A 13038-nucleotide genomic window follows, 5' to 3' on the forward strand; every position below is an offset into this window, starting at 1 on the left:
TTGTAGGCCTTGAGGATGCTAACTGAAACATACTGGCTGTATTCCTACCTGAAATAGCATTTTCTTTTTTTTCCCTCATCTTTACCTTATTGCAAATTGAATACCAGCCTAATGGTTTGTCAGGTCACACTGTTCTGCCATAAGGGGCATTGAATTTTGATTTGAATTCCACATCGACAGCATCATGACAGAGAGCTTACCATCTTATCTTCTAAAAATGTCTGCAAAAATCACAACTGAGTTTGTTGCTATTTTTATTATAATTTTGTCTGGTTACAGATTAGTTTTTCCTCCTCTTCCAGAAGGAGAGGGAAGAAGGGGGCATTTTGCTAATGCCTCTTTACACTCAGGTTTTGCTAAGTTCTGCAGTCTTGCTGCAAGGCCTGATGTAGCTCTTAGTAAAATCAATGGACATGCTCACATTTCTATTGATTGTTACAGAAGACAGGCTAGAGTCACATTTAAAGACAGTGAAGATGTGCAGTCTACTTCCCCCTCATCAAGAAACACCAGCTTGAATAATATTAAACTTGTTTGAACCACACTGGATTTCAGCTCAATGGTATTGAGAGTTATCAGCTCACAGTTCTCTAAACAGCCACAGAGCTACTCTACTTTTTACTCTCCTGATGCAATATATGAAGTGGAATAGACCCAAGCACCCGCAGAAGGCAGGTTTTAAGCTCATGTGTCCAAAAACTTCCACAGAGTTCCCAGTAATGTCAATACAACTATCTTATTGTAATGCATACTGGTGTGAAATCTGTACAGGAGAAATTCAGAAATAATCAGGATGCATAACCATTGTAACTATGTATTGGTTTTGCATGGCCAGGTTTTGGTAGCAGGAGGGCTACAGGGGTGGCTTCTGTGAGAAGCTGCCAGAAGCTTCCCCTATGCCTGACAGAGCCAACGCCAGCCAGCGCCAAGATGGGCCCGCCGCTGGCCAAGGCCAAGCCAATCAGCAATGGTGGTAGTGCCTCTGGGAGAACATAGTTAAGAAGGAAAAAAACCTAGGAGCAGCATTTTGCAGACAGAGAGAGGAGTGAGAATATATGAGGAACAACTCTGCAGGCACGAAGGTCAGTGCAGAAGGAGGGGCAGGAGGTGCTCCAGGCACCGGAGCAGAGATCCCCCTGCAGCCCCTGGAGAAGACCATGGTGAGGCAGGCTGTCCCCCTGCAGCCCATTGAGGTCCACGGTAGAACAGATATCCACCTGCAGCCCATGGAGGGCCCCCCCCTGCTGGAGCAGGGGGATGCCTGAAGGAGGCTGTGACCCTGTGGGAAGCCCATGCCAGAAGAGTTCTGTTCTTGAAGGACTGCACCCTGTGGAAGGGACCCCACGGTAGAGGAGGGGAAGAGTGTGAGGAGTCCTCCCCCTGAGAAGGAAGAAGCGGCAGAGACAATGTGTGATGAACTGACCCCCATTCCCCATCCCCCTGTGCTGCTCGGCGTGGGGGGAGGAGGTAGAGAAAATCGGGAGTGAAGTTGAGCCTGGGAAGGAGGGAGGGGTGCAAGGTGTTTTAAGATTTTGTTTTATTTCTCATTACTCTACTCTGATTTGTTTGGTAGTACATTAAATTAATTTTCCCAAGTTGAGTCTGTTTTGTCTGTGACAGTAATTGATGAATGATCTCTCCCTGCCCTTATCTCAACCCAGGAGCCTTTTGTTATATTTTCTCTCCCCTGTCCAGCTGAGGAGGGGGTGACAGAGTGGCTTGGGGGGGCACCTGGCCTCCAGCCAGGGTCAACCCACCACAAACTATTTGACTTATTCCTATCAAATATGTTCCTATCAAATATTTTTAAAGCTTTAAAAAATATAGCCTCTTTATCTTATCACTTCCCTATAACTTACTATAACCTGTTCTTCCAATTTGTTAACTCTGAGTCTACCTGCACCCAAAATGCCCAAAACCTGAAATACTACAAAATAAGCTGATTTTAGGATTCTTTCCCCTTGACTGAGTTGTAAAACACCTGTTCATATTAGGTATTGCAAAAGCAAGAAGAATGAACAGGATGTAACCTGTGGTGGGTTCTTGTTTTACAAGCTGAAGAGCTACTTTAAAAATCAGGTTCTTCTCACTCCTCCTTTATATAATTTTCCTGCTGGGCTTTTTCTTTTATTTGCCACATGTGGTATCATTTTGTGACATTTCACTTAGGAAAGTTTTTCAGCAACTCTTCTGACTTCTAGTTCCAAAGCAATTGCAACCCCTTGCTTTCTAACCTTTCCAGATGTTGCCACCAGCAACAAAATACTGCTGTGTTTTCTCATCTCCTTCTCTCCTCTCTTCCTGTTACCATCCAAGAGGGTTACAGTTGAATTACCATACTTTACTGAACATCAAGGCAAGCACTGAGTCATTGGTTTTAATTGCCACTGGTTAAAAAAAACAAACAACTTACTCAAATTAATTTAATTCAGGCCAGAGAATCCCATCTGAATGTTGTATATTTCTTTTAAGTTTTTCTTGTCACTTTCTTGTGCCTGCTTTGCCCCTCCTTGACACCCTTAGGAAAAATAAAGGTGGTCCCTGTGGTAATGGAGCTGGTCCCTGCACTGCTAATCAAATGGAATAATCACTTACACTATCTATAATGCAATATTAAAAGGGCCAATTAGATCATTACTATCTAAGAGGGTAACCTTTCAGTTTGATGGCATCCTCCAGATCAGCATGTCGTAAGATTAAATGAATTATTCATGTTAACAAAATGAGTCAACTAAGGAGGGAAATAAATTACTTTCCTAAATGAACGACCTGAGCATTGTAGAAGCCAAACTGATTAATTTCCATTTGAAGACATGAATTTAAAACAAATAAAAACAATCAGGGCCACTCTGAAAAAAAACCAAACAGATAAATGAACAAGCAAGTCATTTTAAGCAGAAAAGAACCCAAGGCACTATTACTTTAGGTGACAGTTCTGTGATCTCATAGGGAAGCTGACATCCTGATCAGAGAATAAGCAGCAAGGGAGATTATGAAGGAAATTCATTATATGGTTGTGATAGTATCTCCTGAAGGGCTCCCCTAAATCAAAGTGTAATATACTATTTCACAGTTAAGGCATGCTCCCAGCCTCAGGCCTCTTCTTGTTTGTGCTCGGTATCCTTAAATTCTAAGTGGCTCTTACAAAATGATAAAAGTTACGGAGTTATGCATCTGTTAAAAAGTATGTGTGTTTACCACTGCCATGACAAGATTTGTCTTCAGGCAGACCAAACAATGGAATGTATTTAGCTACTGGGCACAGTGGTTACATAAATCAGGAAAAATTTGGGAAGAGTGAGAAAGAAAATGTCAGTCTCCCATACTACAGGTGATGTCCAAACTGCCAGACACAGGGACGAAGGAAGCAAGCCTTACAAAGAGCTAGCCTGAGACTCAGGATTGCAGAAAATGTATGAAGTACCCTCACAGTCTGCCATTAATAATATCACCACAGGGTTGATTCACAGCATCAGCTGGACACCGCAGAGCTGGACTCTGCCAAAGCTTCATGTTGCCTTGATGGATGATTGATGGAGGACAGGAGCTTAGACAATTCTGCTGGTTTGAAAGTGGAGGGAGTGAAGCATGTAAACTGTCAGACATTAATGTCAGAGTCCAGAAGTTTAAAAGGATCAGCACCTTTTTCACCTCCAAGTTTTATGCCTCATTTCTGTCATTACTATTTTTCCAACTGTAAAGCCAACTTCTTCACTGTACAACCTCTTGGATCATTCCTATATCTCCTCTTAAAAAACTCTGCTACATAAGTTTCTTCACAGTCGCAGAACACTAATTTTTACTTTAAAAGAGACAGTAAATAGATCTGCAAAAGATATCCTTTCATCTCTTCCATCTTTTTCAATTCATGGAAGATTTTCTACTTGATAGTCTATAAGCAGGTTACTATCTTCTGCTGCCATATTTGCAAACTCTAAGTTGTGGGCATCTGCCTTCAGCCTCCTTCATGAAGGCTTCATGAGGTAAAAAAACTCATTTACATTTGGATTATTAATTGACATTTTTGTCTCACATTGAAAACTGTCATTTCTTCCTAACTGTCTCTCTGACATCTTACTCAGCTAGCTTCAGCTCTTCCTCACCTTCTATATACAAGCTCTTATTCATAAACATCTAAACAGTAACATGACAGTTGATAGAATTGTTCTATTCACTAGGGATGACATGTGCGTCAGCACTGTAGGACTCAGAGACTTAAAGGCCAAAGGGAACTTTATAAGTAACCTGAATGATTGACCACACAGGAAAATAATTGCCCAGAAGAAAAAAAAAATGCAAGAACAGCCACTTCAGATTTGTTCAAAGCCTGAGCCTAATATACTGTCTCCAACATTGGCCAACTTTGAACATACAGGGAGAAATACAAGAACCAGGCAAATATACAAGATCATTCCCAGCAGTTTCTGCATTAGTCTACCATTGTGATTTTGACTAGCTTGAAAACCTTGCAATGTTGAGGGAAGGGCTATCTTCCCCTAATGCACGGTGTCATGACATCACTTATGATTCTGGTTTTGTGTCCTTGAATTTGAGAACATCTTTTCTAGGTGCTCTCACAGTATTTAATAACACTGTCATTTGCTTGCTTTTTCCCTCAATCCTATCCTCTGACCATAAGAATGACTGAGTTAATGGAGAATTTAATCTCTGGTGAGTATACCAGCCCTGGAGGTTTATGAAAAACATAGTGTTTAAATCAGAAAAGAAAATTAACTTAAGTCAGAAAAACAAATTAAATATAATTAAAGAAATACTGTCCTTGCAGTAGACTCCTCATTTTGATTCAGCTTCAAAGACTAGTACTCCCCACATAATTAAAATGTGCAATCTAGTAACCATGAAAGGACTTGTTTTTCATACAGGTGGCAGTTCTTCAAAGATCATTCCTATTGTAGGGGCACATACAACAGGACACACAGATAACATAAGGAATGTAGAAGACACCAGTGGCAATGAGCAAAGGTCTGAGCTTCCATAGATCCTACATTAATTTGGGCTACTGGTTTTGCAAAGAAGCAATCTTTCAATTTGCTCATTGGATCACTCATGCACAGACCAGTGGAGACTATCAAAGAGGAATGAAAACTTGAATCTTTGTCCTGTATAGTGGAGAATAAAATTCTTGACCTTGCTCTCTAACATTTGCCAACATATCAAACAAATATACCCAAGAAAATTTTGGGTAGAAGCCAGGATTCAAGCCAGGCACTCACTGTGTAACTGCAAGGAGAAGATACATGCATCATGAACAGAGCTGACTGGGAAAGGACAAATGATAGAGAAGGAGGAAGGGCATGAGGCGAAGAGCAAGGAAACTGTAACTCCCTTTGGTCAGTTTTGGCATTTAAAACTATCTTTTCTTTAGGGAAATATAAACTATGTCTGGATTCCACAGATGGCAACATTGAGCACTGGCACGGGCTTTAGGTATGTATTTTCAAGAGGTAAATATTAGGTGCCCAACTTCCTTATGCAAACCATGCCCAGACTGCATCTGAGAATGGGATAGCTCCTTCATACTCTGTGTGAGTGATTAGTGCTCTCACCCAAGAATTACCTCTGTTGCTTGAGGCAAATCAAAACTTCCTTTCACCTCATAAGAAAGCGGACAAAACTGGGCGGAGACACATCTTATACCTACTTTAAAATCAGGTAACACTGTGCTGTTCTCTCTCATGAAGAGTTTTTGGCAGCCTTTGAATAAAACATGAAACAATGCTGGCAACATTGAAATAAAACAAGTAAATACCTTCCCCCCCTCCCATGTATGTACAGTACATTGGATACCAATACTTTCTTTTAAAAAACACAGACAGCTTTTTTATAATGTTCCCTCTGCACAAGGGCTGTAGAGAATGTGAAATGATACATTGCCCACTATTAAACAACCACCTTTTAGCTCAAATGGTGGTAATAAGTGCTTTTCAGCTTTTGATGTCCCTGATTCAATCCCAAATCTGAGAACCAATTGGAGTCCATCATGCTACACATCACTTTTTTTTTTTTTTTAAAAGAGTTTTGGAACTGTCTGCAATCAATATATATAGATTTAAATATAGTTTTTGACAGTTGTTTGGGCCATTAAAGTGTTTGCTTTGGAGAACACTTTTCTTTTTCCCACTAGGCCCATTCAAAGATTATTATCCAAAAGAGAGATATTGCTGGCTGTTGTATGATCAAATAAGCTGAGGGAGAATGCTATGGGAGACTATTCACTTAATAATCCCTTTAGTAATGGAGATGTAAAAAATTTCCTTTTATTACTTCTGAATGTACCTCCAGAACAAGCCAACAGGTGCAGCACCATATCATAAAGGAAGCAACAAACTGAGCTAGAGATGCTGCAGCAGATACATCACCTTACTTTACGGCTCTTAGGAATGCTCTGTTCCAGTAGTGCGGATAGAAAGCAATTGTGTAGTGATACTTGAGTTGATTAGAGGGAAAGCTGATTGGGGGTAATGGCACCTAGCAATCAACCATATTCCTGAGAGTTCCTTGGAATTGTATGGGCCTCAGATAGTGAGTGAATGGGAAAAGCAAACCCTCAGCACCTATGTGAGATCACATTTCCTTTGTGTCAACCTAAGCACACAAAACTCTGTGCTGGGTGCCACATTCACCTGTAACAGGCACCTGGGAGAGACAGAAGTTCCCAGTTGGCAAGCTGCATCTTGCCTTTCTGGTAAGCAACATCTCTTGATGTTACTCTACTGGCATCTGCACTTCTAATATGGGAAAGAAAACTAATACCTTAAATCATTGTCATTGCTGACCCCGATCTAATCTGTTCTGATGGTGGTGCAGAACTATTCCCTGTATCATTTTCCTCTACAATGATATCTCATGCTCTCGTGGCATTCCCTCCTTTTTATGGGCAAACAGTTCCATAACCTCAGAGATCCTACTGTCACTACTATTTTCCTTATTCTTTCCATCCTGGATTTCATCCCAAACCATTTGACACTCCCACAGATTGCAAGGACAAAGAAAAGCTTGGAGTAAGTTGGAACTTGCAAGGAGCAGAGGAAATGACACAGAGGAAACAACCTCAAAGGAAGAGAAGAAGTAGCAGTTGCCAATGGGCAGGACTACCTGGAAAGATGTAGGCATTAGTAATGATTAGCCTGCAGCCATGAGCTTCTGACTGAGATTGGATTTGAACTTTGAAAGCCCAAAAGAAGGGTAAACTTCTAGGCCTCTCTCTCTCTCATTTTTCCCTTAACATCTGTCACAACCTGCATGTACCTCCAGTTCCCAGCAGCTATGGACATTTCTGTCCCATTTTTCACCATTATGCCCTTGCTGTTCAGCTCTCCATCCCCCAAGCATTATAGCTACAGTTCTTTTAAGAAAACGCAGGATCTACAGAATGGGTACAAACACAAAGAACATCTTTGGGAAGAACCACAGCAATCACCTCCTTTGTTCCCAGAAAAGCTGCAGAACAGATCTCCCACCTAAACCAAACATCACTGCAATTGTCTCTGCCTGGCTGATCCTGAGCTTCATTAGCAATTCACCCTATAAGAATCTCCAAATTCCAGAAGTAAAGGAGTTTTAGTTCAGACCATTTAGTAAATAGTAACAGTGCAGTAAACTTGCTTAGGACATACACAGATGGTATGTCCAGTGTTGGTCCATCTTCTGGAATCATTCTTCTCCTTCTTCCACTCCCTCTATCTTCACCGTCCTGAGGTCTTTTTGTTCTAACATACAGCTCTTTCCCTTTTCAGTGATTTCAGAGAACAGCAAAGGAGGGAAATGGGAAGGGAACAGGTGAGGAGGACTGTGTGAAAACAGACCTGCGAAAAAAGAGAGAACAGAAATAACAGGGAGACAGAAGACATGAGAAAAGGAAGCAGTAGGAATATTGATCCTGGACTATATGGTCAAAAGGCCCTGCATCAGGCTTCAGAGGAGCGGAGATTGAGAATGAATGAGAGATCAGTTACAGAGAACAGCTCTGGGAGTCTTTGCAAGAAACTATGAGATCAAAGAAAGTAAAACAGATAGGATGAGGAACAAAAGAGGAGAAGCAGACTTTAATGAGCTGAACAAGTGAGCTGAAAATAGGGTGATGGGAATTAACCTCAGAAGTCCTCTGAGAGGAAAATGTTCAGTGATTGGACTATGAGAATTAATCTGGCATGGGAAGTTTAATGCACAGAGTCTGAATTATGTAAGCAAAGAGGATGGGACTACAAGGAGACAGGGGCAGGGGACAGACCACACTAGGAGAGAACAAGGGAGAAGAGGATCGAGGTATGGGCAATTATCAACAAGGTTTGGGTCCATAGGGGCACACACTCCTCAGGCAGTTAGAACTGGATACAAGATTCCTCAGTTTCAGTAGTCCTCTCCTGTATAAACAAATGTGTTCATAGACATTAGACATATGAATACAAACACAGGGCAAATGTTGCAGAAATTATGAGTGTCTTGATCTGAAACCAACAAAAGGCCCTAACAAATGAGATAAACACATGGAATCTCAGATTTCTCACCACTACCAAGTATCAATCAGCTGTTCTTTCAATATTCAAAGATTTTTGAAGTGCAAACACACCAGTGGTATCCCTGCCATGTAACAGAAAGTAACTTCCTAGACATGGTTAGTGTTGTGTTTAAATTTCATCTGCTGTACAGTGCCTTTGCCTTTTAACTCATCACTAGCTCTCTAATCAATAATTTAAATATTGTTCCCTGGGGAAAAAAAGCACATTATAGTTACATTTGCTCATGCTGTTTATTGGCAAACATGTTGTGCAAGTCTTACAAAGTCAGCACGATGGCTTTATGTAAAACATTTAACGGAAAATGACTGTAATTGTAGCTTTCCATTAATGAGCACAGACATAAAAAACAGCCATCGTGCTGTGCAAACAGCAAGAGTCTTTATTTTCTTTATAGTTGATACTACCATATAAGCAATTCACGTAGAGGTGATCTCAATTTATAGTAAGCAGAGGTATTCACTAAATCCAACAAGTGACTTTCACACAGCTGGTTTCTGGGGACCTGGTTTGGAGGTATGCTACATCTAAAGAGTATTGTATAGGGACTGTCTTAAGCAGTTTTTCTTAGTTACTGCCCTGTTCAGATTCCCAGTTAAAGGAATTATCATCAAAACTTCTGGCCAGCTTTGGTCCTTACCAAGAGAAGGGTTTGAAAGGAAGTGTTGCACTTTCTTCTCCTCTTTGTACTAAACATACCATTGGCATGTTTTAGCTTTTGAATGTGTTTCTACCAAAGCCTTTGCCAGACTGAGATGAAAATTTGTCAGTTCTCCTGCATCACCAACAGACAAATTAGGTCAAAATAGACAAATAGGTCAAAAGTACTCTCACTTCATGTCAAAGCAAAGACATTTTACATTACTCGTGGTTTTTAAATTGCAAAGACAAATTTGTGTATGATGATGTGCCAGTTATCCATGATGTGCCTGCTCCCTGCAGCTCACTTAGTATCTTCCAGTCAGTACTATTGATCAGCTGCCAAAAGTATTTACTCTGTTTTCTTCTTAAGCTCATCACTACATCATCACCAAACAGCCTTTAATCCTCTCATGAGACAAAGCCCACTGATACTGTACCAAAAGCTGACCGCAGTCAGCTGTATTTTTTCCCCGTTTTTTTTTTTGCTTTGACAGTTCACTTTCACCAGAAGAACTGAGATCTTTACTGATACAACTGTGACAGAACTTTGCCTCTGTCTTAGTCTTCAAACTGATGGAGACAAAGATGACTTTGGACAAACAGCAAATCTCTCTCTGTGTGTATGTGTGTTTCAAAGACATATTCCAAGCAAATGAAAAATAAACTAAGTTACATTAAAACAAGCCAGCCAATTATAGTTTGTACTGTGCTCAGATAAATCCATGTTACAGTCAGAGAGAACCTACATTAATGAATCACAGTACCTCCACCTCATACAGGTTTAAGAAATCCTCAGTGTTTCTTTATTATGTGTGATGGCCTGTTACTAGAAAAGCATCATAGTAGGCCAGGGAAAGCCCTGCAGGCTGGGACTTTCCAGAAACAAATAGGCTACATAGGAGATGAACTATTTGCTTGCTCAATTGATATCCACACTAAGAACAGTGTTCAAAGGAGTTTTAGATTTTACAGCTAAAGATAAATGGAAAGCAGATGAAATACAACAGGACATACTGAAACATCTCTTGATCAGAGTTTGAAAACTGAGGGAAAATCAGAACTGAAAAAATTCAGTGTGCTGCCTATCTTCTGACTCTGTCCAAGTTAATTGCAAACTCCTGCTGATTTCAATAGGATCAGGTTTTCTGATGGCACCAGTAGAGCAAACCATAGAAGATAACAGCCTGGCATACAGATACAAATTAAAACTTTAGATTAATACATGTTCTCAAATAGTTTAAGCTGAATTTGAAGTCCCATAGACACTGTTAGTGCTCGGAACCCTTCACATCCATTACAGGTCATATCATAACATTGCAGGTGCCTCTTTTGTCATTACTTCAGATTAGCATTTGTACCGCTCATTCATGGAAAACAACATTACTTTACAGGAAGCTTAAGTAGTACACACAAATACATGATATGGATATAGCACAACATTCTCTCTGAGGTAGTGCATAATTTCTGAAGTATTTCTCAACAAAGAATACGAGCAGCAGGAGAGTAACCTTACTAAAAATAAGTGAAAATTCTATTTTTATTAGTATGTGCAGTACATTCTAGTTTTTTCAAGAGAAAGATTAGGAAATTGATTGCTCTAGTATTTATGCTTAACAAGACAGAAAAGTATCAGGTAATTTGAAATCTCTAACAAAAATCAGCCAAAAGCTCTACCCAGAGTAAATTTCCATACCTCATTTGGTATTGGATCATTATTTGGCTGGCACAAGCATCAATGATCCATCAAATACCCTTCATCTATGTGAAATAATCACAAGATGGTACATAAGATGGAGGTTCTGTACAGGACATTTCCAAATTCTGACTCCTGGGGCTACAAGTTCAGCTGAATGTTTCTTTAGTGCACACAGTATGTTTTCTCTTGTGATGTGTGCTACTTCTATTGCCACAGACAAATAACTACACTGTGATACAGTTGCCTACTGCTGTAGGCAGTACCTCAATCCATAAGGACTTTAGCAATGATTCTCATAAAGTGATGTGTAATGCTAGGAGCATGACATTTGTACAGCTTCTCCCACCACACTTCCGTAGAAGTTTTAACTTTCTTTAAAGCTGTCCTAGTCTGACTCTCATGCAATTTCATGTACGGTCAATAACATCTTTCTGGTAATACACTGGGACAGCATAACACTATTTCACATTCCTTCAAGGTCTATATAGGTACACTATATGGCTTCTTTCCTGTTTCTAAAAGAAACTAATTTCAAGCCATTGTAAAACTGATTTACAAAAGCTTAGCCCACACATATATTTATATGGATAGCCATGCATATAACTTCTGTTAGCTAAAAGAGTGTCCTTCTATAAGGTCGAACCTCCTGGTGCCATGGCCTCGTTTACTCTATCAGTCACTTTCATACTGCTCACTATTACTGTTTTACTCCACTCTGACAGCTTAAAGGGACCTTAAAGCAAATGTAAATTGACCTTATTTCTACCCTGGGGCTTCTTTCTTTGCAGTAAATGAGAATTGTGCCCATTCTATCCACTATTATCTTTTCTTTACACACACACACACACAGACGGAGTTTGATCCTACAAATTTCAAAATTTTTGAACAATAAATGAATTTACACGGAATTTAAAGATAAAGAAAACTATCCCAGAAAACTTGCTGGAAAAGAAATTCCAGGAATAAGCTAAAGATAATTCAATTTACTTCAGGGGTATGCATTATTGGTTTTTTTTCTGCTTTCTTTACACTGTCATGACTTCAAAGTTCTTTAAGCAAATACTGTTAAAAATAAAACCCAACACTGAATAGCAAATCTCACCTCAATTTTGGATACTGGAATAAAATGACGGGGATTGCAAGAAGGTGTGGATGTCCACTGGTCCAAAGTGGACATCCACAGGTTATTTGTGAGTTATCCTCTGCTCAGATACCATCCATGAAACAAGCAGTGCCATCTCTAAGGCCCACGTGGATCTTCTCTCTGTCTACCATTTGAAGGAAATATTATCTTGCACTGAATAGAGAAGAGGCAGGTAAATCCAGAGATTTCTGATGCTACATGACGTGATAAATAAATACATTTGATATGGTAAAATAACTGATTCAAATCTTTTCAGTGTTAAGTTTTCTTTACAAGTGTATGCCATGGCTATTTCACAAGACAAAGTCTTTAAATTTAATTTCATTGTTGCTGGGTCATACCACAGTAGAACCTTCAGAACCACAGTGCAGCATTTTTAGGCCAAGTTATTTTCATTTTGATTCAGTCTTAAAGTACAAGGAAATATGTTGCAAGGAGCAAATATAAAGAATACTTTAACTCTTCAGGACATAAGTTTTTCAGTATGTATGAAACTATTTAAAATCCAGTACTGAACAAAAAATTATGACTAAGAAAGAGGAAGCATTGGTCTAACTACTCTTCTCACATTTGTGGTCTTAAACAATTGGCTATGATGAGTGGAAATTTTCCCTGGCTGATGTGATGCTCTGGTTGTCCTCTGGGCCATAAGAATTCATTTCTAATATTTTAACAATCATAACTTTAAAACTTAGTAATACAGCTCTTCAGCACTTTAAAGAAACCCTCATTTGCAAGGTATATCGTTCCCATGCAAAAGAGTGACACAACTTTGAGGTCACTTGAACCACATAGATAAAATAGGGAAGTTGCACAACTCGTGGCCCAGAACAACAGCAGTATGTAATGGAGGTCAGGTAACACAGGGCAGCCCTAGAAACTTGGCTGACACTTCATAGCCAGCCTAGTGCATCTACTTTGTCAGCCTCTCTACTAATGATCCGGAAAATAAATTAGACACTTAGAATCCTGCCTGACACATTTATAGTTTTGCAAAAGATAGGGAAGTAGAAGTATTT

The sequence above is a fragment of the Grus americana genome, chromosome 2, assembly GCF_028858705.1.
Source record: "Grus americana isolate bGruAme1 chromosome 2, bGruAme1.mat, whole genome shotgun sequence".
NCBI lineage: Eukaryota > Metazoa > Chordata > Aves > Gruiformes > Gruidae > Grus > Grus americana.